Below are 27,652 nucleotides of genomic sequence, written 5' to 3'. Positions count from 1 at the left end.
ATATGCAACCACACCTCCTTAGAACTTTCTCCCAGGGAGGAAGCACCCAGCATTGTTTTGGTGCCACACCAGAATATATGTTTGCTGGGACAAACATCAGCCAGTCCCCAGGCAAAGCTCCAACTGAGCCAGTGAACCTGCTGGCCCTCAGTTGCAGCCAACACCATTCACCCCCTCCCCCCCAGTCCAGAGAATGTCCAAAATTTTCTTAGGCAGTCCTTTGTATCTTCCAAAGATGTGAGTCAGAATAGAATAGTGAAAGTACTTCCTACGGAAGCACAAACCATTCCTGTAAAGCTGCATTCCACCTCTTCCTCTTTGTTGATGTTCTTTCTTTCTTTCCTTCTTTCCTTCCTTTCTTCTTTATCACTATGGATTAATTTTTGCTTTTATTTGCGGATTTCCTGTTATATAATTAGACGTTTTCACACTGACCAGCAGGGGGTGCCTTCAGAGCAAAGCCCGGACTCCTGAATATTTAAGCAGTCCCTTGGCTGTTTCAGTGCTCTCCGCAGGGCAGGTGGAATGGGTCTTTATCACTGAGTGACAGTACTATAAAACCAGTGGTGGGATTCAAATAATTTAACAGCTGGTTGCTTACAAGCACCATTTTAACAACCGGTTCTGCCGAAGTGGGGCGGACCGGCTGGATCCCACCACTGTAGAAAACTATATATTTTAAGAATGCTTTTGTTTTAGAAAGTATTTTTGTCCCAAAAATGAGTTGTCAGAAACAGCAGCCCGACAGAGCTGATATGCGTGAATGTACTCAACCCAACCGCTACAGCCCTCTTCAAGTGCCCCCACCTTCTGGGATCAGGCAGGGGGCACTCCAGGGAAGGGTCTTCTTGGTCATGTCACCAAAACACTGGAACTGCCTCCGCAGGCAAATTTTTCTGTTAATGCCTGTTGTTGTCTTCTATCACTGACTGAATACTTTTTTGTTGGGCGCTCTCTCACTTCCTCACAGCCCTCCCCCCTGTTTATATGTTTTATTATATTATTATATTATAATATTATATATTTATTAAATATTATATATTTATTAAATATTATATACACACACACACACACATACACACAAAACGCTTTTTAAAGTTTAAAACATTTGAATGTTTTAATATTTGCCACTTTCGGATGCTGAGTTGGAAAGGAAAGGTCACGTAGAAATGTTTTAAATAACATTTTTTTTTCAATTGAGAAGTTTTTAGATAGTGATTGATTCACACAGTGCTTCGAAGACCACAAGAAAATTTGCGGTTGAGTAATTTTATCTGCATCAATAATTATTTGGAAATCCATTTGAGTTTTAAGAGTTCCAAATTCTAAATATCATCCCATAGTGTAAAAGTGGTTCTTGGTGCTGATCCGACTGTGCCACCCAAACAACCATTTCACAGTGCAAGACAGAGGATGCCCGGATCTCCCGGCCGGAGAGGTACATACTGTTGCACCAGCTGGGAACAGTGACCAGAATGCAATTAAGTTCAGCACTCAAGTCAACAGAAAGTTGCCTCCAAAGTTCAAAAGGGGGAGCTTTGCTAAAATGAGGGGACTAGCGAGAGGAGGTTACAAGGGAGAATTAGGATTGTCAGATCCATCCAGGTCCCGATAAAGTGCATTCATCAAATCAGGAAAGGCAAAGTCATTCGGCCTGCTCACACTGAGTGGCTGGACACCGCAGAAGGCGCCCAGCTCCGCCACACGTGGGCTCCTCCAAGGTCTCGCAGGCACTTAGAAGGAGCCGGCCCCTCTGGGGAAGACATGAACTGATGGAATGTGATTTGGCTCCAAGTTCCCAGGTGATGCTGTGGCCTTTTGTCCACCTTTCTCACCCAAGGTGTGAGTGGCCGGAAGCCCTGAGCTAGAGGGATCCTGCTGCTCTAAGATGCAGGCGGTCATTTCCAGGTGCCACTGATGCACCTTCTCCGGTTCACCTGCTCATTATCAGCTGCTGAGGCCTTGTGCATTTCCACAACACTTGCAGGAATGACTCCCTACCCCAATTCCATCATTCTTACCTAATTCTAATTTAGATGTCCTTAATTAAAAACAGGTCAACAGTAGGCCTGATAACTGGCAGCGAAAGCTGGAATGAGCCCGCAGCAGCACACGAGACCTCCTCTCTGCCTCTCTCCCGGGTGCCCAATTCCAGACTAAACAACTGATCCCTGGCTTAACTTTTAAATTAAGTCTATTGTAAATCTGGAGACTCGGGAAGAGGGAGGACCCCCATAAGCCTTTGCAAATGTCAAGTGCCTCTCCGTGTGGTTACTTTCCAAAGGTAGCTAGGTTACAGTGTTCCATGGGAATGAAAAGGCCCTGATATGCTCACTCTGTAGGGTTTCAGTCAACACACATCATATTATCAAATTTGACAGGATTAGAGATTGCTTCTTTTGCGGTCCATGAATATGGCAGTCATCTCTGCCAAGCATACAAGATGCCTTTGTGTTTACCAAGGAAGCCTGAGCCCCGGATGGCAGACCACGGCCCCACCCGTGCACAGGGCCATCTCTTGCTCTCAAAACAGCTGCCCAGACAGCTTTTCTTCTGCACCGGTTGCTTCCCCTTAACCTCAAGACAGAAATGAACGGCCATTTTAAACCACTCACAGGCCAGAACTAACCTGCAAGGATGACCTGCAAGACAAAGAGTTTGGATTTATACCCCACTTTTCTCTCCCGCAAGGAGACTTAAAGTGGCTTACAAACTCCTTTCCCTTCCTCTCTCTACATCAGACACCTGGTGAGGTAGGTAGGTCTGAGAAAGTTCTAAGGAAACCATGACTAGCCAGAAGTCACTCAGCACCCAATCTGGTTCAACAAATAAGAGTCTGCCAGAGTAACAGCAGTGGCATAGTGGTTAAGAGCAGGTGCACTCTAATCTGGAGGAACCGGGTTTGATTCCCTGTTCTGACACTTGAGCTGTGGAGGCTTATCTGGGGAATTCACTGTACACTCCCACACATGCCAGCTGGGTGATCTTGGGCTAGTCACAGTTCTTCAGAGCTCTCTCGGCCCCACCTACCTCACGGAGTGTTTGTTGTGAGGAGGAGAGGGAAAGGAGATTGTCAGCCCCTTTGAGTCTCCTATAGGAGAGAAAAAGGAATATAAATTCAACTCTTCTTCTTTTCTTCTTCTTCTTCTTCATCATCATTCATTCATTCAGGTGGAGGAGAGGAGAATCAAACCTGGTCATCCAGATTAGAGTCCGCTTGGTCTTAGCCACTATACCACGCCGACTCTTAAGGAATGTCTTTCTGAATCTCATGCTGAGGCACAAATCCACCCAAACACAACAAGTCCGTTTCAGGTGAGGAAGGCAAAGCAAGTAGCCCCTTTCAAGACCCACTACTTCCCCTGGACATCACATCAGCCAATGGCATCTGAGCTTCAGCAAACGAGAGTTTATTCCCAGAGTGGGTCTGACAAGGCTGGACCATCTAACGGAGCCCTAATGGAGCTGGACAAACACATGTTGGCATAAAGCGCACCGGGAGTCAGCGGAGATGCTGCTGTTGGCGCGGCGGAAGCATTCAGGGAAACAGGCTCTTCCCTGCTCTCCGGTCCTGCACAGATTCACCGGGAGGCTTTTGCAGGCAGAATTTTTGGAAAAATGCACGACGATATTCAAAGCAATTCAGAGTTGCCAACTTTTAAACTGGTTCCTTCGGCAGTCCCTTTAAGACCAGTCTGCTCTGCAGCAATTGTCAGGTGATGCTATTTTCTTCCATGCCCGGAAGATCTGCGGCTGCCCATTTCTGCACATTAAATCTCAATTAAAAGAACAAGATTTCCCCCCGTCCAGCTGGCAAATTTCACAAGAATACAACAACAACAACAACAACAACAAACAACAACAAAAGCGCCAGACACCAGGTCAAATAAATACTGCAGGAACACCAACCCCAAACACAGGAAACCCCGGAAGCCCCCCACGGCAGAGCAGTCACCAATTTGCCAGCAGAAAATTGATCCAGGTGGTGCCCAGAGTAGTCAACACCCTGGAGAAAAAATGCCCAGTGGCGTAAAGGGGTGTTATTTACCAGGTGGTATTCTTTACCCCCAACCGTGAAAGGTTTCACTGCCCATCTCCCTTGACTTGGCCTCTAACGAAGGGGCAGGGCACTGTTTCTCTGTTGGCCATTCTATTGTTCTATTCACCATTTTAGTTTCACACCAAGGCCTATGAAGGGGGCCAGGCTGAGAGAGCCAAACAGGCCCAAGCAGTTCACCCAATGAGCTTCACAGGCCTTGATCGTGGATCTTCTTCCCAATCAGTCTGAAATCCCTGCCCAGGATGGCTGCCTGCTGGATCCCTCTTGCTGTCTTCTGTATTCTGTTGCTGTTGCTGCTCCCCTGAAAGAGGTTCCGTGCCTTTACAAGCGGCAGAGAAGGCAGAAACCAACCCCGTGCAGCTTTCTCCAGTGTCGGTAAAAATGGCAAGGGATGAGCTCCTTCTTCTCCGGCGCCTGCAGGTTTCAAGCTCTGCCAGAAAACACTGAGACCATCAAGGCTCCACGGACACCCCTGGGCAGCGTTCCTCCCAGAGCCTGGCGTTTCCACCCCGTCCTCCCGTGCTCTTTTCAGATGCTCGTCTGTGATCATTCATTTAGCTTCTAATGCAACCACAGCAGCACTTTAGGTGTGAGCACCCAGCAAAGCCAATGCTCTTGCAGTCCCAGGACACCCCCCGCCCCCCCATCCTGGCAGCATTGCCAGTTAAGAGGACAAGGTGGGAGGTGATGGGGAAGCCCCCAGCTGCCAGTCATAGACCACCGCAGAGGTGGCTCTGACTCGGGGGTGACTCTCCTGCATTCCACTCCCTGCCCACATCTCTCTCACTGACAACATCTTCAAAAAGTTAGAGCACGTTCGGTCCACGACAGTAGTGATGCTTCTTCAAGGAGCAGCCGCCATTAAGAGGAGGAGCTTCCCCGGCCCCCACTGTTCTTGCTGCGGGGAGGAGAGCGGCCCACTGGTTGTTGCTCCCGTGCTGCGCTTCCCATCCCTGCACTTCTCTCCCTGGGGTGCTGCCGGGCCAGTGTTGCGCAGCTCGCCTTTGGCTTCGGATCATTGTCTTCTCTGAACCTGTGGTCCGGTTCTTCCCTCCTGCCCTTCAGCTCTTCCAGGGAGTTTTTGCTCTTCCCTAAGCCATATGGATCAGAGTCTGGGCACAGATCAGGGCCAGTGTCAGAGCAATGTTAGTGTGTGGTGGGTGGGGGGTGGGGGTGTCACTTTTCTAGATGTTCTGTGGATTGGTGCAAAATATTGCAAAAAAAAAAGAGTACTGAATGGTCAAGCATTTCCAATCTGTGTTGCCATATAGAGAACTCAAAATTACAGTCGAGTTTGGAAATGCACAGTAGCATTTGTAAATTTGAGGCGACAGTAGCATTCCATCAAAGGTCATCATGGGTGTGTGTGTGTGTGTGTGTGTGTGTGTGTTCGACTTCAGGCCAAGGCTGCCTGTGAAGACTTCCTTCTGTTTCTGCTGACATAAGGCCCCTTGTGCAGGTAGAAATGCTCCCCAGGATCCAGCCCAAAGCCCGGAAAATGTGCACAGCTGGACGCAGTGGGGCCCCCTCCGACACCCAGCAGACGTTCTTCTGGCAAAGCTGAGTCACGCACCAGTCGGGCTACCCAGAGTGGCAGAGCTGTCCCCTGCCCGCCACCCGTGGAATGCCTTCCTGCCAGGCTCCTGGGCAAGGACGGGCACCTCTCTCCTCACGATGGGAGGGGGGCGGGGGGGGGGTGTGTTGAACCCACTGAGATGTGTTGGAGGCAGAACTACCAGAAACATGCTTTTCTGAGCACAAAACCGTGGCTTCCCCCAGACTCTCACGAGGGCTCTCTGCACCTAATTAATAGGTGATAGATATTTACAGCTTTAATTCCAGTTCAATGGCAGCCTTTTTTTCTGGGAAATTTCCAGTCTCCGCCAACATCAATGAAGTTCAAGCATTTCTGGGCAGCTCGAGGGCAGCCAGGTAGCAGCAGGCTGCTTGGAAATCAATTCCTGTCTGCCCCCGACTCTGACCACCAAACACTGTGGCCGTGAGTGACGTTGCCCAGCTGCGAATGGGCCCAGGTGTCTGCCAAGGGAGAGGCTTCTACCGGCAGGAGACTTCACCTCAGTGTGTGTGTGTGTGTGGGGGGGGGTGAAGCGGGGAGCAGGACGGGCGACACCCTGAATCAGGCAGGCTCAGGGCCCGGTTTGGCCAGGAAAAGGATCCTTCCGGCGGCAGGCTCTGCAGGACAGGAAAGGCATTTGTCACCTATATTTAAGGTTGAATTTGCTGATATTTTATGGTATTCGATATTATTTCTATTAACATTTCATGCTGAAATTACAGAATGATTCGTGAGTGCTGAATTTTTGATTGCTTTTACACTTGCTGGGACACTATTAAAGTTGATTTATGTTAATAGCACTGTAAGAAGATATTAACAATGAAATTTCCAAAAGCACTTAGCATCCCATAATTGGAGTTAAATGACAAAAAGAGAGAGGATAATAAAGTAAGAGGGGAGAAAAGAAAGAGAGACTTTTGACAATATTCCCTTTGCTACCCTCCGTTCGCCACGAGACTTCACGCCAGCCGATTCAGCAAAAGAACAAAATCACAAGCCTAGAAAGGGAAACCTGATTCACGGAGGATTTTGTTGTCAAATACGGGGTCAGGAGGCAGGTGACAAAGTGGGGTTTTTTTCCAAGGGGCATGCCTTTCCTCACTGTCACTCTTCCAAACCACTTCTCTGCACTCCTTTCAAAGCTAACTGCTTACTCTGCAGAAATCCTCAGGCCTCCTCCGAACAGAAAGCGTCAACAGGAGGAAACTCTCAAAAGCTGGCTCTCCTCCCTTCGGCAAGCTGAAGGGGAAACAAACATCCTCAGGTAGGAAGGGAGGGCCCCTGCAAGGAGCGGAAGAGCTGTCCTTCTCTCTGGGTTCAGGCCTGGGGACTGGTCTGCCCAGCAGGGGCAATGTAGGAAGGGTTTCTCTGTCTGCATCCATGGATCATTTCCTAGCATCAGCAAGCAGCTGGAAGGGGGGAGGGGGCTCTGCTTGCATGGTGCTGTGCTGAGCCAAACGCTGTTGCAGAGCCCCCCCCCTTCAGAGGGAGAGGGAGAGGAAGGGTATCCCAAAAGGGAGTTTCAGGGGGGCTGCTCTGAAACAGACTTGGCTGAAAGGGAACCTTCGCCAAGCCCTTTCTGAGGCCTTCCTGCACAGGAACCCCATCCGCACCTGTAATGGTGCTATTCACCTGCATTTTCCACAGCTCACCCACTTTGGAGGCCCACGGGTGTAATTAACCCCTGTCATGGGGGAGATATGGCGTCAGCAAGATCCACGACAGGGTGTGGCCCTCTGGCACGAGCAGGAGCACCTCAGCCCTCTGTTCACGGGATGCTTTGGGATGATCAGAAGACAGAAAGGGAATTTAAACAGGCAAACCTCTTCTTTTTGCCGGCATAAGCCCTTAAATCGCTTCTCTGAGGCCACATTAAGGCAATGACGCAGATGTGAGAGGTGCTGCTTTATTGTTTTGAACCTCTCTTTGACAGCATCAGGGCTGAACAGCAAATGAATGAGTTTTTCAAACAATAAAAAAAATAAATCCAGCATCCTCTTCAACTTCCGGCCTAGAATGAAGCGAGTCACCTGAGCTGAGCTGAGCCGAGGTGGGGCCCAGAGCCAGGCAGAGGTCTCGCAGGCCTGGGGAGTCCCCCCTCTTCTGCCCCCACCTGCTCTTCCTTCACATTTCCTTGGCTGGCATTCAGGCAGTGAGCCCGGCGTGAGACAGTCACGGGCTTCGTACATTTCTTGCAACAGGCAAAATCCCAGCTCTGCGTTTATGCAAATGGGCCCGTGATGTGTGCTGAGGGAAGCCCAACAGCTGGCCTGCAGCCAAGCCCTGGCAGCCCCCGTGGAGCTCCTCAGCCCCTCGCTCGGCCCAGCTGCAGAGAAAGCAAAATGCAGGCTGCGCCCTGCCCCCTCCCGCTGCCACGCACGGACACTCCGAGGCCCCGCATTTCCCTACCACGCAATTACGGATCCCAAAACGTTCCCGCCACTGCTGGAATCTGACTGTCGTCCCACCCGAGCCTCCTTATCCCCATCCCTGATTTTCTTTCAGGTATTTACAAACATTTCCCACAGATCAATACCTGTATTGATTATTCATTGTGAGCGAGTCGTGTGTCTTTGGTGATCCAGCCGGGCAGAGTAAGCAGCCCAAGGCGATTGCGTGCTCTGTGTGTGTGAGCGCTGCGTGGTTGTGGGGGTCTATAAGCCCAGGCAGCAAGAGGGACCCAGCTTTTACTGGGATTGCTGGTGATGGGAACACACTGACAGGAGCGCAAGAAAGAAGGAGAAGGCCAGGAGGAAGGCGGGTGTGGTTGTGTGGAAAGAGAGGAGCAGCGGCAAGCAAGCAAGACAAAGTCAGGATGAGAAATCTGGTTCCAGAGCCCTTCAGGAGGCCCTCAGGACATTCTCGCGTCCAGCGGACCGACTGCTTCAGGAGCAAGATGTGTCTCGCTGCACACAAACTTTGAGAGATTCCTTGTCTCAGAGCCAGCAAAGAAGGAAAAAGCCATGAAGGACAACGAGACGTCTTCCTTCTGCTTCCCTGGAAATATGCAGGCGGGACGATGACTTCAGCATCTATCTACTCCCTGACAAAAGCAAACCTGTGACAGGACCTTCACGGACAAAGTGAGTAAACACACAGCCGCGCATCACTTGCTCCTCAGCTGGTGAGAAGCTGCCTTTGTTGCAGCGAAAGGCAAAGACTGACAATGCTGGGTGCGCAGATCCACACAGAGAACAGGCAGGGGTGGGGGCGGGGATCAGCTCATGGCTGCCGACACTTAAAAAGAGATTCACAGAAATGATGGGGAAGAGATCGCAAACACCGGGCGGATCACGGCCACGAGGGAACCAGGGCAAGCAAGACTGGAGGTGCTTCTGAGACACTCCTGCCGCCAGGACTCGGGCACTAATCCCTTGGGGCTGCGGGGGGGGGCTGAAAGGGAGCCCCGGCAGCTACGCTAAGACCCAGAGCAAAGCGAGGAAGGCGAAGTCGTCAGCAAGCTGGAGTCCTTGTTGCTGGAGCTCCACGCAACGCCATGTCCAAATGAGCAGCCAAGAGTGTGTCGTGGCTGCAGCAACTGGAAAGTCACGCAAGAGCATAACCAGTCCAGCCCCTCTCGGGTGAAGGGTGCCGGCCCTTCAGGGCCACTGAGACGGAGTGGCATAAATGGGCAAGGACTCAAAACCTTCCCACACGTGAGGACTTTCCACGAGTGCTCTGTGCACATGCCCAAGAATGGCAGCCTTTTGGAGACGGGAGGGCTGGCTGGCTGACTTTCTTCTAGGCTCTGGGTCTACGCCCGATGCCAGCCCGTTGAGAAGGCAACACGCTCTGCTGCCAGGGTTAGCCTCTGTCTAGCTGAATTGGTGCTCAATTTTGGTCCATCAGGATAAGGAAAAATGTTTCTAGGGCAATTACACAAATCCAAGGGCTACATGTGTATGTGTGTATATGGAAACGTTTGTTTTGCATGCACTCCCCCCCCCCGCCTTCTAAGTATACGTCTATGTGTATGTGTGTGTGTGTGTGTTCTGTTTTTACACTATGGCTATGTGCGTTAAACAGTGACTGACAGACACAATGACCAAATGGAGCTCTATGGTCAGAGAGAGACCCTCGCCCCGGGGCTTTGGCTCCGTGCCCTGCTCTTGGACCTCTGGATGGGACAGGGGGTGGGACAGGATGGACCCCCCAGCTGATCCTGCACAGCTGCTCCGCTGTCTGCAAACAGGCACCTTTGAGAACTCCAGCCGGGGTCAACGGAGCCCGGGGTAGACTCTCTGCACGTTTCACTCTTGAAGTCTTTCCAGAGAGCTGTTTGGATGAGAGAGGATATTTGTTTGCTTGAAGCAGGCAGCAGGGAGAGGCAGACCACATGTTTGGGCATCCTGGAGCTCATCTGTGGCAAGGTCTGCCTGGCCAGCTGGATCCCCGTTTTGGGTCTGCTGCCTGCAGGGGCCTGATGGGGATGCTGAATGCCAAGGGCTTCATTAGCACGATGAGCCCAGGCGATCAGCACCAACCCGCTGTCCGGATTCGCAGCGGCTCAGCCAGGCTCTTTGGGAGCACCTTCCTTCTGCGCGGGGCTTTTTATTTTCCTGTTTTTCAGTCTGGACTGGAAGCACGGGTTGTGCCTGCAACAGCTATGAGGAAGACAAACAATTTCTCCACGTAAATGGGGCAGGCAAAGCACATCAATGCCCCTTGTGTGCCTAGACGGCAGGGTGAGCTGGGCCACCAGACGCCTGTCCCAGATTGCCCACACAATCCGGAAGGGAAGAGAGAGAGTTTGACCTGCCTGCATTCGTTTGAGATTCTGTCTGGGCTCTTCTGATTTCACAAAGAAATGGCCGAGTTTGGCCTGCCTTTCAGATCAGCGTCTTTGAAAACCACCTTCCTTTGCCGTGGGATCTGCTCACGTGGCCTCCTCTTTGCACCCTCCTCCCAGAAAAGCCTGCCTCTGCCCTCTGCCCGGCCCAGCGCTCTTGATCGTGTGCAGAGATGGATTTTCAGAACAGACAATGACCTCTCCAACCACCAGGGCAGGCTGGGAAACAGCCCTCTGAGCTTGGTGAGCCGGAGATTCAGGACAGGGAAAAGGAAGCCGCTCCTCACATGACGCACACTTCACCCCTGACATTGGCTGCCACAAGATGACACTTTTGACAACTGTTTCGAGGAAGAGGAACCAGACACTTGGGACAGCTTTACGGGGGGCGGGGGGGGGGGTGTCAAATGAAATGCCCCTCACAACAACAACTATCTAGTGCTGTAGCACTTACTCCTCCGGGTCTTGTGGGCAGCCACGGTCTCCATCTCCCCCAGCCAAGAGGGGCGCATGCCTGCTGCATGCTGAGTTCCACTTGTCAAACACACATTAAACACAAGTGTTAATATTAAATATATAACTCCAACCTTTGTAATTACTGGATCGTTTCTCAGCCTGCAGGGCTATCTCGCTCTGCCACGGCTGAGCCTCCGCTCGCCCCAGCGTGTCTGGAGTGACGGGAAAGGCTCTCCTCTCTGCCCTCTTGCTTTCTGAACAGCATGAAGAGCAGCAGTGAGTCTGCCTGGAGGAGAGCGTGCTGGTCGCGGAGCAAGGGGAGTCAAGTCCCCGCCACATCTCCTGCCGTGGGCTGCTCACTTTTCCCCAGGGTGGCTGCCGTGGTGGTGGGGGTGGTCGCGGCTCTGCGGTCTCTCCTCTGGGGCCGGCTTTCTCTCCTCCTGGCTGCTGCCCAGGGGCTGACGTGGGGCTGCCGGGGAGGGGGAAGGGGCCCTTCATTTCATCCCTGTCCGGAGGGCCACAGCTCAGAGAGGCTTGCGGCTGACCCGGACTCCTGTCCCTCCTTGCGGCAGCCGCCCTAGAAAAGGTAGGCGCCACCTGCTAACCGCAAATGAGCCTGCAGAGCTTGGTCCTTGCTCACTTTACAGAAGGGGTGTCCAATTCTGGCGCCCCAGATGTTCATGGACTACGATTCCCATCAGTCCCTGAACATCTGTGTTTTACTTTATTTTTTATTTCAATATATTTATATTTCACTTTTCTCCCCAATAGGGGCCCAAAGCAGCTTACAACGCTGTTCTCTTCAGAGGTTCATTCATGCCTGACAAGAAACTTGCAGAGAGGTGCGGGGGGGGGGGGGGGACTTCCCCAGGGGCCCTTGTAGCTCCCATCTGATCCGTGCAATCCTAAACAGCAACGGACAGGAGGCTGTAATTCTATTTAGGATTGTGCTAAAAACTTGTCTGGGTTTTACAGCATGGTAATGAATGCTCTCCCTCAGTTCTTCATCTGGCCCCAGCCTTGATGCTTTCCCACTTTTGGCAGTCATTGTGGGCCACTGGGACCAGACAAGACAGATAAATTAAGGTGAAGCTGGAGGAGGCTGGAGGAGCAGCATTTGGCAGGTTTTAGATCTGACAACTCAGTGTCAGAAGCTATTCTTTCCCATAACTGTCAGTGTCCCACAACAACACACAAAAAGGTGTTTTACTTTTAGCAACGATCGGCTGCATTTCCTTTGCTTTAAGTTAATGTGTTTCCATCTCCCCTCCTCATCTGAATTATATATATCTGGGTTTTCAGGAGTCGAGAGGAGGCACCAATCCAACCCCATTTTTGCCCCTTCGCCTTGTAGACCGGCCATATGTGACATGCAGCCTCTTAGGCAGTGGTGGGATTCAAATAATTTAACAAGCGGTTAGTTTACAAGCACCATTTTAACTACTGGTTCTGCCAAAGTGGTGCGGACCGGCTGAATCCCACCACTGCGAGTCGTAGGCTCAGTTGAGTCCATACAGGCACCAGATGTTTCCAGCTTCACATAACTTAGGTGTTCATAGAAAAGGCTTGACAACTGCATTCAGCATATTGAGTAGGTAGAATCACAGAATCTGGAGTTGGAAAAGACCCCAAGGGCCATCAAGTCCAACCCCCTGCAGGGCAGGAACACACCATCAAAGCAGTAGTTTGCCCCTTGACGAGTCCACAACAATTCTGCCGTGGCCTCCCCTAATCTTTTTTGCCTGTGGCTTTCTGAGCATTTACACTATATTCCAGAGTAAGCAGTCTTTGGGTATCAGGTGGCCAGAGAAATCTGATTCCAAACCATCTGAAAAAAAAAACCCCAGCTGTCTGTATCTATGATTTTCCTTTCAAAGTTCTACCATTTACAACTTCTTTTAGACAGCTCGCAACAACTTATGGGATGAGACTTCTGGAACCTTAAAAAAAATCCTTTATACTGCACAATGCAAATTAAAGTTTGTAATGACAAACGGTCGTGGTGGGCACCCTTATAAAGTATAAAGTTCAGAATGTACCTTGGTTTGCTCCTGGATTCCTGTGGGACCCTCAAAGCTCAGGACACAGCCGATGAAAGCCCGAGAGTTTGCTTCACCAGTTCCATCTTGTGTGAAGACTGCCTTCCGTCCCATTTTGAATCCACATAGCCTTGAATACTCCAGAGGTCCAAGGAAGAGGTCCTTGAAGACTGTGTGGCCGCTCAGCCTGGATGCATCACGCTGCCACTCCAGGCATTTATGGAGGTGACCATTCTAAACAATTCTTAGCAGGCGAACGGTGCACAATTAAAAACCAACAAACCAGCTTTCCCTACCTCACCAAGCTATTGAGACGCAAGGGTGGCAACGTCGTGGCACTGTTCACTTGGGGAGAGGAACTGTGGTATCCTTCCAGGTCATCATCTACAAATGTAAAAAAGGGGCTGGTGTCAGAGAACTGGGCTTCACTGTGAATCAACATTATCCTGCCCCCCTCCCTCCCCCCCAAGCGATAAGTACGATCCTTTGGAAGAGGGCTGACCAACCCTCCCCTGCTGGTGAACGTCTTAACCAGGCTTCTCTCCTTTTGTTGGAACTGTTTCTTAATCTCTCTCTCCTTCTTATTTATTTATTTATTTATTATTAGTTTTATATACCGCCCTCCCCCTGAGGGCTCAGGGCGGTTCACAACAAGGTTAAAACATACATTAAAACATAATTTAAATTACTAATTACATAAAAACAGAACCCATTAAAAATGTGGATGGCATCTGGCTACCCTCCTCCCCCCTTGTGCCCACGGGAGGCCAGATGACATGGTAGATGTATTTTTAACCAGGCTGGCCAAACGCCTGGCGGAACAGGTCCGTCTTGCAGGCCCTGCGGAAACTCTGTAAGTCCCGCAGGGCCCTGGTCTCCCTAGGGAGCCTGTTCCACCAGGTAGGGGCCAGGGCTGAAAAGGCCCTGCCCCTCGTCAAGACCATCCTGATCATTTTTGGGCCAGGGATCACGAGTAGGTCCTCCTCCGAGGAGCGGAGGGGCCTACCGGGGCAATATGGGGAGAGGCAGTCCTTCAGGTATGCAGGTTCGTTTCTCTGTTCGTTTCTTTGCTTCCTCTGATTCCACACTGTACATCTCCCTAATATTTACAACAGCAGTTTTGTTTCCTTTTTTCTGACCTTTCTCAGGGCCACTTTATTTGCAAGACCTCCCGAATATGCCCTGTTGAAGCCTCTCCCACTTCCAGAGCACATATCTGACAACGGGCACATTCAATGCCTCTTTGAGCAGCCCCTCCAACCAACCACAAAGAACAGCCAGGTGATCACCAGAGGAGGTATGCAGTTGTGCCTGAACTCCATACAGGGGGCAGCATGCCGAGTGCCCAACGCCTGCTACCCACGGGCATATGGAACATCGTACGGGACAAACAAGTCCCTTCAGGTGCTAGCTGTCTTTTAAGGCAAAAGCCCCCAAGTGTGCTGCTTCTGGCACAGAACTGGATCGCTCTAAATATGATCATTCCCATCATGCCTTGCCTGTTCCCTGCCACCGACGTGTGTGTGTAAAGTGCAGCCAAGCCCACCCTAACAGGGGGCTTTCAAGGCAAGTGAGAAGCAGAAGGTGGTTTGCCACTGTTTTCCTCCATAGTCTTCCCTGGCGTTCACCCTTCCAAGGGCTAAGCCTGCTTAGCTTCTAAGATCCGATGAGGCCAGGCTATACCAGGCACCTTCCTTCCCCTTGCAATCTAGTAGACACTCCTAAACAGCAACTGTGTGTACCCTCTTCCTCCTTCTGCAACAACTACAACAACTACAAGCTTCTAATCCCTGCTGGTCTCTTAGGGAAGCCAAGGTGGACACCTGCAGCCACAGGAGAGCTCGAGGCAGGAAAACAAAAGACAGGAGGCTGAGCAGACAGGTGGCCTGAGTGGCAGAGGTGGAGGCACACCTGACTCCTCCCTTGGTGACAAGAAGTCCTTTCTCTTTCCCTGAGAAGTCAGCGGGGTGGCTTGAAGATCTGCATCCCAGCACTTCTACCCAAGAGCCCCTTCCCTCTGCCCCTGAAGGGATCCCGTCCATTAAAACCTTCCCTCCAGTCAACCTTACTGCCTAGGGACTTGCTTTCAGACTTCCACCATGCTGCCCCCTGTGGCTGGGACAAGGTTCCCCTCCATGTTGGCCAGGCAACTTCTCGTCCCTCCTTCCGCAAAGCCTCCTGGGTCATCGCAAGCTGACCCTCCCTGCTCTCTTTGCCACCACATTCCCTGTCCCTATTTCACTCTCCGTCACTCCATGCCTCGTTCAGCCACTTAGACTGACCGTTCTTACCAACAAAGCAGGAAAAGCAACTCACAGGAGGCGCCCCGGATTCTCCCTACTGCAAAAATGGTCGGCAGACTCTACCTGTCAACTGCTACGGAACCTCCTGGCATCAGTGTTCCAGCCGCCTCCTTAAAGGCAGCGTTCCCTGCACAGGCGGACTCTTCCCCCCGACCCCTGCCAGGACGCCCTCTGCTTCTCAGTCGCAGGTCACAAGAGGCCTGCCTCTGTCCTGAAAAAAGAAACGTACAGGCTGCAAATCCACCCAAAGTGGACCTTCTTTTCTTTAGCTCCAGGGACAGCAGTGGTGAGGCCACACCTCCGGCCTGCCTTCCTTCCTCACGGAGAGTCCCTCCTCACTGCCAGGTGTTGTTTTTGGTTTTGCTATCAAGTCACAACTAACTTATGGTGACCCCGGTGTGGTCCCCAAGACAAGAGGCGAACAGAGATGATTTTACATTGCCTGCCTCCATGTCACACCTGGTATTCCTTGGAGGTCTCCCATCCAGGATCGAACTGAGGGCTGGTGACTGGCCAAGGTCACCCCGCAAGTTTCCATGGCAGAGTGGGGGACTGAACGTGGCCTTCCCAGGCCCCAGTCTCCCACCTTAAGCAATACACCACACTGGCTCTCTCACTGCTAGCAGGCACTCTGTACGTGGCATGTTCACCCTCTTTGACAATCACACAATTGGGCCTTTTGAATCACTGCGTTTCCTCACACCAGGAGCCAACCTAAACCGACCATAAGAACATAAGAACATAAGAACTAGCCAGCTGGATCAGACCAGAGTCCATCTAGTCCAGCTCTCTGCTACTCGCAGTGGCCCACCAGGTGCCTTTGGGAGCTCACGTGCAGGAGGTGAAAGCAATGGCCTTCTGCTGCTACTGCTCCCGAGCACCTGGTCTGCTAAGGCATTTGCAACCTCAGATCAAGGAGGATCAAGATTGGTAGCCATAGATCGACTTCTCCATCAATATGTCCAAGCCCTTTTTAAAGCTATCCAGGTTAGTGGCCATCACCACCTCCTGTGGCAGCATATTCCAAACACCAATCACACGTTGCGTGAAGAAGTGTTTCCTTTTATTAGTCCTAATTCTTCCCCCCAGCATTTTCAATGAATGCCCCCTGGTTCTAGTATTGTGAGAAAGAGAGAGGAATTTCTCTCTGTCCACATTTTCTACCCCATGCAAAATTTTATAGACTTCAATCCTATCCCCCCTCAGCCGTCTCCTCTCCAAACTAAAGAGTCCCAAAGAGACCAGTGGCCCCATTCCTCCTGTGGCAGAGTGGATTCATCCTGCAACAAGTTGTGGGAAGGGGAATCACACTGTGGAGTGTGTCTATTTGATGTCAGAAAGAAGGGCCCGCCTCAGACCTCTGAGCAGCCACAGAGAGATCCTTCTTTGATTCGGATTCCACATTCAGAAGCACGGGCCACAAACCTACCCAAATTAGAAGCCTACCCTGCAAGATCACACAGTGGCTTTTTTAAGGAATAAAGTCTTCCTTTATGCTGCCTGTTGAAAATTTCCATGGCACCACCAAGGATAGAAAGTTTACTTATTCATAACAGGCAGTGAAGCGAACATCCAGAACAACACAAAAGGCCACCAGGCAATCCTGAACCCCAGTCAGTAAAGAGATTCTCCATTTGGAGGGTCAAGAACAGGATGGTGTTCCTTGGGGGGGGGGGAGGGGGCAGTGGTGGGATCCAAAAATTTTAGTGACAGGTTCCCATGGTGGTGGGATTCAAACAGTGGCGTAGCGCCAATGGGGAGGGGCGGGGCACGAAGGGGGCGTGGCCGGGCATTCCGGGGGCGGGGCATTAATAATTTCTCTGTTACTGTAAAAAACTCTTACTGTAAAAAAAAGTTCCTAATTTCCAGCTGGTATCTTTCTGTCCATAATTTAAACTCATTATAGCAAGTCCTATCGTCTGCTGCCAACAGAAACAACTACTTCTCCTCTAATTGACTGCCTGTCAAATACTTAATACCTTCAAATACTTAATTTTGTTTCTAGAAATCAAAAGAAGGATACTTTCCTTAAACAAGGAACTTTACCATATTTCTAAAACATGTTTTTACAACAGCCCAACAGGGAGAATTATCCCGTTTTCTACCTTCGCTAACCAGCCACATAGGAAACCACAGGACTTTATGATTTTTGGACCTAATGGAATTTCTAACGGAAAAGCGGACCCAATTAGTAACCCCCTCTCGGCACACACAAATAATTAGTAACCCACTCTCGGGAACTGGTGAGAACCTGCTGGATCCCACCTCTGGAAGGGGGTCCTCAGACCTCCTTCTAGTTCCCCGCAGACACACAGCAGCTGCAGGGAATGGCTTTTAAAAAGCAAATACAGCCCAGGCAGGCTTGGAGTGCCCCTGCGAAGGTAGCAGAGATGTAGAATTCCAAGAGATGTTGAAGCCACAAATGACGTTTTTTTCTCTAGGGTTTTTAAATTTTATTTTTGGTAAAGACAGAAATGGGGGGGGGGGGGTTTGAAATATATGCAATACTTATGGTCCTGTCAAACCAAACTAATTTATTGCTTTAACATTATAGAATGCACTATTTATAAATTATGAAGAATATAAAATGGCAACATTTTAGATATTTATAGACTTTAAAAGTTATCAAAGTCTTCGTTTTCTATAAGCAAAATTCCAAATATATCCAATACTTGAGAGAAAACTGCACAGTAGTTTGAAGGAGAGGTAAAAAGATCAACCACGTGAGGCACGCGACAACTGAAAAGCAATGAAAGCACTGCAACCTCCCCCCCCCTCCCCGCATAAGATTAACTGTCCTTCTAGGTGCAAAAATGTATAGAAGATTTAAGAGTGGGACATGTAGTTAGAAGCATTCACCCTACAAGATAAAATGTTTAATAGGATTCTTTTTTTCTGAATTCCCCCAAATTTCCAATTTTTCCGCCAGAAAAACTGAATTTTTTTAAAAAAGCAAGACCTCCCCCTCTGAATTCTTCCACACACGCCCCCCCCCCACCCCCAAGGCTGTCAAATCTATGGGAAGAAAACGTACCTCTCCTTTGCCCCAAAGCTGTTTTTTCATGAGAAAAAAAACAGTATTGGGGGGGATGGGGGGGAGAGGTAAATAATTTTCCTGGTTTTGTTGCTTCATCTGCACAAAACGCTCCACATGGAGCAGCAAAAACAAGGAAATAACCCCCCACCCCACCCTGGCACTATTTCCACGTGGCTTCGGAGGGGAGGCCCACCTCTCTGAATCGCAGACATATTGTTTGCCCCAACCTGGAGGCACTTCTGTGCGACTAATTTGCGTGGTCCTGTTCCAGTTCAATGGCAGGCCAGTCCAGTCCAACCTGCACTACTCTGAAGGGGCAGATTTCTCTCTGGCAGGAAGACGCGCAGACAGAAATCTTGTGGAGCTGCGTCCAGCGCTGCGCTCCCTTTCCACTGTGACTCCATTTGGCTCTCCTGTCAAATTCAAATCCATGACGCTCTCTCTCTCCCCATGATGCTGAGGCTTACACACACACACACACACACACACACGCCCCGCAGACACACAAAGCTGAAGCCATCCCTGCACCGAATGCACAATCCTTGCTGCACAGTTGTTATCTGGCTTTGTTTCCGGATTGCACTTTGTGCAGTTGTCACCAGAGAACACAAAACAATGGGCCAGAAGGGGTCAGGCTGACCAGCCACAGGCCCAGACCGTCCAGCCCAGCCCAGTTCTTTGGGTGTCCAGGAAAAACGTACCAGACAAGCATCGAACGCACTGCAAGCGCTGGGGAGCAGGGTTGGTTGGCCAGGGCGACGCGAGGGGTGGGTGAGTGGGGACCACCAGCAGCATCCGATGAATGGCACGGAAGGGAGGGAGGGAGGGAGGGGGAGGGTTGCCGAACTCCGGTGCTGGCCCTTCTCCCAGGATAATTGTGCTGGAAGCTGGCTCGCAGCCAACCCCCTGCCTCTCTCCTGCTGTCCTGCCTGTAGAGCCGCCGGGCCACTTGCCTCGCAGGGCACACTGAAAAGCAGCCGTGGCAGCCGGCTTTGTGTTGCCGCATGCCCGCATACTGAGGTGCCTGTTTGTGTCTGCTCCCAATTAGCACCATGCTAAATTCCATGCGCCCTGCGCTAATTCAAGAGGAAACACTTGTCACACCCTGCCAAGAACGACAGTGGCCCACGGGAGGCTCCGGGGCGCCCTGCCTGGGCCTTTCATTGGGCTTTTGTTTCTACAGGCGATGCTGGTGGCCTCTTTTCCGATGCTCCGGCCTCCCTGGAAAACGCCTGCGCCTGCTTCGACTGCCGAGGGCCAGGTGGCATCTGGGAGCGCCAAGGAATCGGCCCCGCCTGCTTCACAGCCCTGCACCCCCACACGCTCCCCTGTGCCAAAGAGCCACACAGGGCAGCTCTGCAGCTCAACGGCCAGGGCAGGGGAGGCCAGCTGCTGACACACTCCTGACAACGGATACCGACAGAGCAACGCCCAGAGCCGTGTCCTCCAGACTGCTCTGTGCTCTCGGAGCAGCAACTTCTGCATCAGGACAGGTGGCAAATGGCCAACGCAAAGGATCCTATCTCTGAAGGCATCTTCTCCCCAGCCCCACCATGGAAGCACAAAACCGGCTTCCCTCAGGACGTCTCAGGGGAGGAGAAGGTCCTCCGGTTACTCACCTCCCCAGAGGTTCCCGAAAGTAGGTTACTAACTATTTGTGTGTGCCGAGAGGGGGTTACTAATTGGTGATTTTGCCACGGGATTTTTGCCTTAGTTACGCCCCTCCTCTCAGCAGTAGGGCGCACAACTTGAAGCAGTCTAGCAGGAGGTGCACCGGTGTGTGTGGCAGCCTGCGCCTGTGTGCATTCGCTTCCCGCCGAAGGACTGGCGCAGTGGCTGCGTCCTTGCCACAGCCCCACCCAGGAATGCCCCGCCCCCAGAATGCCCGACCACGCCCCCGTCGTGCCCCGCCCAGCCCCATTGGCGCTACGTCAGTTTGAATCCCACCACCATGGGAACCTGTTACTAAAATTTTTGGATCCCATCACTGCATCTCCCCCTTTGTGCTAGGGAGGGGGAAGACCTCCAGACCCGGCAAAATTGTTCCTATTAAAGAACAGAGAGAAACATTTGTTTGTAGTAACTCAGTTTGGCCTGAGGCATCTCCCACCCCCACCCCCACCCCTTTTAACACACCGAGCCTGATGACCAGTCTAAGACTTGAAAAAGTGGGCCCTGTTTGGGGTCATTTTGGTTGATCCTGATAAAGTTAAGACATGGCTTTTGCTTTAGGATTTTGCTGAGGACCAGCATGGCTACCTCTGCCTACTTTCGGAAAACCTAACGAGAGGCTTGCGAGCAATTCCTCCCAGGATGCGGCTGAGATGAAGCCTCAATTTACACCATGGCCTGAGACATACTTTTACTATCCTTTTGGATGGTCCGCATGAGCGGTCCTCCGTGGCTGTTGTTTTGGGGCAGGTGTCATGAAACCCTGGGGCGGGGGTGGGGGGGGTGTCAGAGCACTCACACAAATGCCTCTGATTGTTACAGAAGCAGAGCAGACGCCTGCAGGGTGAGACAAAGGCCAAGAGCCACAGAGGTCCAGGATTTCCTTGCGCCCGAGAAGTCCAGTGAGCAGCAGAGACGCCCAGCTCAGTGGCACTCTGGAGAGTGGAGGTGGGAACTCACCACGGATGCCCTCCAGACACTGATCAAAAACAGTTAGCACATTGTCAGATCTAGTTCACAGAATAGCAATTTAATTATTATGATTCATGATCATTCATAATGTATTAGCAAATGGAGATTAGCTATGGTGGTGGGAAGGGCCATCAAGTCGCAGCCGACTTAAGAACATAAGAACATAAGAACTAGCCTGCTAGATCAGACCAGAGTCCATCTAGTCCAGCTCTCTGCTACTCGCAGTGGCCCACCAGGTGCCTTTGGGAGGTCACATGCAGGATGTGAAAGCAATGGCCTTCTGCTGCTGCTGCTCCTGAGCACCTGGTCTGCTAAGGCATTTGCAATCTCAGATCAAAGAGGATCAAGATTGGTAGCCATAAATCGACTTCTCCTCCATCAATCTGTCCAAGCCCTTTTTAAAGCTATCCAGGTTAGTGGCCATCACCACCTCCTGTGGCAGCAGATTCCAAACACCAATCACACGTTGCGTGAAGAAGTGTTTCCTTTTATTAGTCCTAATTCTTCCCCCCAGCATTTTCAATGGATGCCCCCTGGTTCTAGTATTGTGGGAAAGAGAGAAAAATGTCTCTCTGTCCACATTTTCTACCCCATGCATAATTTTACAGACTTCAATCATATCCCCCCTCAGACTTCTGGTGGTCCTGCAGGGTTTCTGAGGCACAAGGCATTCAAAGGTGCCTTGCCATTGCCTGCCTCTGCACAGAGACCCCAGGTTTCCTTGGCGCGCTCTCACCCAAGTCCTCACCAGGGCTTGTCCTGTTTAGCTTCTGCGATCAGACAAGGTCGGCTTGCCTGGGCCATCCAGATCACAGCGGATCGTGCACGGAGTAGGGGGTAAAATGAATGACACCTGTGTTATATGCTTCACACTTGCTTGAAAGATTGAAGAGGCACGTGGGGACTTTGAGAAAGACCCTCCGCAGCACCATGCTTCTGTGCAGGCGGAGGCTGCCCCCCCCCCCCCACTTTACGTGCTCCAAGAAATCTGGGCATTTAGCAGGAGTGCCTCCACGGCATCCCTTGCTGGTACTGGGAGAGGCAGGAGAGGAGGGTGCAGCAACCAGGGCAGCTGTGATTCCATAGCCCCCCACCCACCCCCCCCACCAAAAAATTACTACGTGCTTCAATCCCTCAGGACAGCAAGGGCTTTCTCTGAAACTCCAAACTCTTCTTCCTTCTGGCAAGATCATTTATATTCCCTGACCCAGCAAAAGCAGTTGGTTTCTGCAGTCTGATTAAAGAAACCGGGCATTTGATCTGTAATTGTTTTTCAATGGCTGTATCTTCTTCTCTGTTATTGCGTTACAAGGCTTGCGTTTGTACAATATTGAAAATCAATAAAAGTACAAAAATGTATTTTTTCCCCTTAAAAGTGAAACGATCTTAGGATTCTGGTGCATATACTTTGCAGGGGCAGCTGCCTCATCTTTAATAGAAGTCTGAGGAGCAGCCATGGAACGGACGCCCATGGCCTTGTTTCTGGATCCAAACAGACCTACAAAATATCCATCCTCCTCCTCCTCCTCCTCCTTCCTCCTCCTCCTCCTCTTTCTTCTTTCTCCTCCTCCTCCTCCTCCTCCTCCTCCTGCTGTTGTTGTTGCATACAGTTTGTATGCTGGAAGTATAGTCCCATTCCAAACAGGTCTCAACCCAAAAAAACAGACGAAGAGTGTGCACCAACCCATATAATAAGGTGAAACAAATACAAAATGATTCCATACCACATTGGTCGTTGTGCTGGTGAACAAGGGCTGCATTTCATGCTGAGGTCCCTGGCCATGTGTTGACAAGCAGGCTACAAGTGGACCAACCATCAAAAAGAAAGAAGTGCAGTGCGCAAGAAAATCGTGCCATCATGGCCAGTTACTACAACTCGGAGTCAGAAAAAAGAGGATACTCAAAGCAAATGCACGAACTATGGAAACAACAAAATCCAGATTCAAATAAACTGAATCCCTGATTTTAGCAGCTCAAGAACAGGCCATTAGGAGAAATACGATCAAGGCCAGAATAAAAAAAACCCTCAGATGATGCAAAGTGAAGATTGTGCAAGGAAGCTGGCAAAACTGTAGATCATGTCCTCAGCTGCTGCAAAAAGATTGCCCAGACTGAGTACAAACAGAGAGACAACTCAGTGGCCAAGACGATCCACTGGAATTTATGCAAGAATCACAACATTAGGACAGCGAAGAACTGGTGGGAACATTGTCCAGAGAAAGTAATGGAAAATGAGAAGATCAAGAGCTTGTGGAATTTTCAAATCCAAACAGACAAAGCGTTGGCACATAATACACTGGACATAACAGTGATCGAGGACAAGAAAGTGACCATCATCGGCATAGCAGTACCTGGTGACAGCAGGGTTGTTGGAAAAGAACATGAGAAGGTCACTAAATACCATGATTTGAAAATCGAGATTCAGCCACTATGGCCCAGACCAGCTAAGGTCGTCCCAGTGATAATCGGCACCCTGGACTCCCTTCCGAAAACACCAGGGCGGCACTTGAAACATCTTCAAATAGACAAAATCTGTATCTGCCAGATTCAGAAGGCAGCCCTGCTGAGATCCACATGAACTCTGAACCATTACAATGTCCATGGCCTCTGGGTGAGGCTCGAATTGTAATGGAAGGCCAACAACCAGCTGAAGAATTGGCAACTGTGATATTAAACAAAATTAAATCATCGCTGTGTTTTTAGGGTTTCACAGAGGGAACTAAGTATGTATTTGGCTTTTCAATTCAAACTTGTTTTAAGACTTTTGTCTCACTTATTCAAGATACTTTAAAAAACCCTCACACCACAGAAAGAATAAATACTATTTACTGGAGAGTCCCACTTAAGGAATGAAGAGGAGGCATGAAGAGGTAAAAGGGGTAACAGAGCTGGGGGAGGGGGAGGGGCAAAGGGATCTTAACCATCAGCCAGTTCAAATGATGTAAACACAGTGAAGGGAGCTGAGGGTCTTTCCAGGAAGATGGCTGGGGCCAGGTGGGGGGTGGGGGTGGGGAGCGGTCTCCCCGTGTCAGAGCCTTCTCTCCCTTTTGGGTGCTGTGAACAGGAGGAACAGCTTGAAGTAGCACACTCCCCGTGATCCGCACGGCTTCCTCGCTCTGCTCCATGTGGCAGTCGGGGATCCCCTTGACACAAAGAGAAAGGCTGCCGCACGCTCGCTACCTTGCCTGCTTTGCCTGCTGTGCGTCCGCAGCAGCACCTGTAAATAACGCTACGCTTTCCCTCGGATTCTTTGGAATTTCTGTTGAACCTGCAGAAATGTCATTGCAGAGCGGGAGCAGCCAATCCGGATGCCGTTCCCCGACCTCTGCCCTTCTGTCTTCGGCAAGATTGCTATTATCTTCGGTGGGTGGGGGGAGCCCGCCTTGCCTCTTGGCGTGCCTTTGTATGATCCAGCCAGGATTCTGCTAATGACAACTCCTCCGTTAGTAACACAGACACGTTAATGCCCCAAAAGTAAGGAGGCAGCATCAACCAGGCTGCAGAGCAGAGTCCCGGCTTGGCGCTCTCTCTCCTGCCTCTTTGAAACGGGGTGTTGAAAGAGCCCCCGGAGCTCACAGAGACCAGCATTTGGGCAGGTAGCTGGTCCTGACTGAAGGTGCCACCATCCAAGGGAACAAAGCAAATGTGTGACTTTGGTAGGCGCTGTAAAAGTGTGAGCCTCTGACAGGCAGCTTCTGCAGCCCTGGTCACCACTGGGGAAGGGAGGGGGGAAGGCCAGAGGCAGGTGCCCCCCCGCCCACCCTTGATCACCACCCATTGAGGCCTGCTGGTGGTCTCACTGGGGACTGAGGCCTCCCTCCTCTCACACTGCAAAGCTCCACCCTGGTTCTTTGGAGGCGCACCTAGGAGAGAACCTCGGTCCCAGCAACAGAAACATTTCCATCAGGAAGACTCAGCCCTGTAGGGAATGCGCCAACGTGCCCGTCTGTCCAGTGCCATGCGGCACCCTGGCAGGGCACGGACAAAATACTGAGGCCCTGATAAACCTGCTGCTGCACAGCCTCGGCAGGGGGCCCTGCAAGACCTGGCAGTTTGCTGGCGCTTCCTTTGCTTTTGCCGTGGGGCACCCCAATGATGCCCCCATAGCCCCCTCCCTCCTCTTCTGGGAGACTGGCACCTAGCAGTGCTTCACAGTGCCCACTTCAACGTGATGCTGATCTAACAGACAGCCTGAAACTCTGCCCTCAGGCACCGGTAAAGCCAGAAGAGGAAGGATCTATTATTCATGGGAGAAAGAGAGGTGGCACCAGGTGGGGAAGTAATGTTGTTAGTAATGCTGGCCCCCGCAGCAACAGCACAGCCCTCCCACATCCAAACCCAGAGCACCACCGCCTCTGAGGAGCTCCTTCTCGACCCACAGACCACCGGGCAAAACAGCTCCCCTCGACACAAAGGGCCCCCTGAAGTCAGCCTGCATTCGCACCTCCCAGGGCCCGGCCAGGCCAGGAATCATCTGCACTCGTTCAGGCAACCCTGCCACAGCCTGGATAGTCTAGGCGGGACAGACCTCATCCGTCCTCCGTAGCTGAGCAGAGTTGGCCCTGGTTAGTCTGTGGTCGGGAGACCATCCAGAAAGTCCACCAAGGCAGTTAATGCCCAGCCACCTGTGAACGTCTCTTGCCTTGAAAACCCTACAGGGTGGGTGGCCATCAGTGTGCCTACACATACACACGCACACACATACACACATGTTCCCTAAGGCTGAAAAATGTTCTTGGAGCCTCGGCCGTGGGGATCCCGAGGGCAGATCACACCTTTGATGCTGCTCAAGGCCGGTGCCAAACGTTGTTCCTGCCCTCTCCTGCCCCCCCCCCCTCCTTGAGATTTCACAACCCACCCCCTCTCTTCTGTGTGAGGGCCAAGCAGAAGCCACCCCTTTGCAAAGATCCTCCTCTGGAACACGTGGGGGTCGACCACAACACACGCTGCAGCCAGTGCCAGAGATGCCCCCAAGTCCCCACAGCCAGACCAACAAAGGTGCTCTTGCTTTAGTGGGAGGGGGAAACAAGAGCCCAAGGCCTGGCTGGACGAAATCCTTCCAGAGTTCTGCGAGGGGCAGGGGCTTCCCTTTGCTCCCGCCCGCCCGTCCGCCTGCCTGCCCGCCCGGCTCGCTTCCTCCTCTAATCCTTCCTCTTGGCTCACCCCGCAACCTCACGGAAACTCCTCTCAAGTGCCGCCTATTGAGCTCTGCTCTCAAATTGCCCCCAGAGCCCACTGGATATTCCTTCAGATGTCTAACAAGCGTCGAACACAACTGAGGTTTAGAGAGACACAGAAATCAATACTGCGGCTTCCACCAGTCACACGGAGGGATTAGTCGGTCCAAGGAAAAGCACAGACAGTTGAATCAGAGAATCATGACTCCGAATAACCTGAGAGGTTTATGAAGCTGGAAGGCAGCCTCTGGCCTTGATAACCTCCAGTCAGCCCAGGAGGAGAGGAGGCTGCGGAAACGTTCACTCAGCATCCGCCCCGTCTGCCTCAAGGAGGGCAAGCAGAGGCCTCCGAGTCACCCCCCCCCCACTGGATGCCAGCAACCGAGCGGCTGCTTGCCCAGGGCATACAGGGAGGCACTGAGCTGGCCCTTTCCCCTGCAGCCACAGCCCACTTGCCAGGGACCAGCGGCTGAGAGCCCAGAGCAGCTCCGCAGACATGCCTGGCCCTGTGGAGCTGCCACGGTTGGGGTTGGGGCCAGCCAGTGTGCCCTTCTTCTGTGGCAAGAGCCCCACTGCCAAGGCTGCTGGGTGGGTGGAGGAAGAGAAGAAGAGGCCAGTGGGGAGAAGGTCGCCAGAAGAGGAGGACGAGGGCCCAGCAGAGAGGGCGGGGGGCGGGCGGGCTCTCTGCGCAGCTTGGCCTTCGGGCCCTTTGGGGAGGCAAGAGGCAACAGATGTCTCCTTGAGGGCGTTTCAAATTGGGTCTGGGGCCAGGAAGGACACTCTGGCAGGGAAGGGGGGGCGGGGTTTGTTTCTTTAAATAAAATAGGCTGATGTGGCAAAGGATTGCCAAGGATGGAGACCCAAAGCAGCTGACATCCTTCCCCTCCTCTCCAGTTTATCCTCACCATATCTCTGTGAAGTGGGTCAGCCAAGAGTGTGCGGCTGGTCTCAGGCCTTCAGCAGAGGTGGGGTTTGAACCCGGTCTCCCAGATCCTCGTCGAACAGTCTCCCCGTGGCAAAAGGTGAGGAGGAAAAGGGAGCACCTCCATTGAAGAGCTGAAGAAGCAAGGGGCGGAGAGGGGTCCTCCTCTGGTATCTTCAAGACGGACCACGTTTCATTCCAGCAGCTTTCCGGGGCCAGCTTCCACCGGAGCTGTTGCTTGTCTTGAAAGTATCCCGGGCAAGACTCTCCCACCTTTTTGCTGAGACTCACCTGCCGGCCTGCTGCTGCTCAGACCCCGCCTCCTGACTCTGACAGACCACGTGGTCCCTTCAGGCCGGCCAGACAGTCTTTGGGGTCCTGCCCCTGTCCAGGGCCTTTTCCTTCTTGTTTGGCCTTTAATGGTCAACTAATTTGGCCGAAAGTCTCAAGGCAGGCCACATCAAATCGTTTTGTTTGTCGTCGTCGTCGTCATCATCATCATCATGAGACTTGTCCAGGGACTGGTAGCAAGCATCTTGGGAGCAGAAACCCCCCGGTCAGTCCCTGAAGGCGTTTCTTGGAAGATCCCAGAGTGGCCGCACTTTGAGACTGCCTTCCCCTAGACAGGAAGTGGGTGCCGGGTGGCAGGG

At 51.7% G+C, this 27,652-nt stretch overlaps 1 protein-coding gene across 1 annotated transcript in view; it reads right to left on the bottom strand.

Annotated features, from left to right (window-relative positions):
* Positions 1–27,652, bottom strand: part of ZFHX3 (zinc finger homeobox 3) — a 208,796-nt gene that overhangs the window by 136,901 nt on the left and 44,243 nt on the right. The window contains exon 3 of the mRNA XM_048515775.1: positions 13,217–13,304. The gene's annotated coding sequence lies outside the window, so the exon portion shown is untranslated. The remainder of the gene's footprint in view (positions 1–13,216; positions 13,305–27,652) is intronic.

The sequence above is a fragment of the Sphaerodactylus townsendi genome, linkage group LG14 (assembly GCF_021028975.2).
Source record: "Sphaerodactylus townsendi isolate TG3544 linkage group LG14, MPM_Stown_v2.3, whole genome shotgun sequence".
NCBI classification, from domain to species: domain Eukaryota; kingdom Metazoa; phylum Chordata; class Lepidosauria; order Squamata; family Sphaerodactylidae; genus Sphaerodactylus; species Sphaerodactylus townsendi.
Note: the sequence above shows the minus strand (reverse complement) of the source record. Positions and strands in the feature narration are given on the sequence as shown.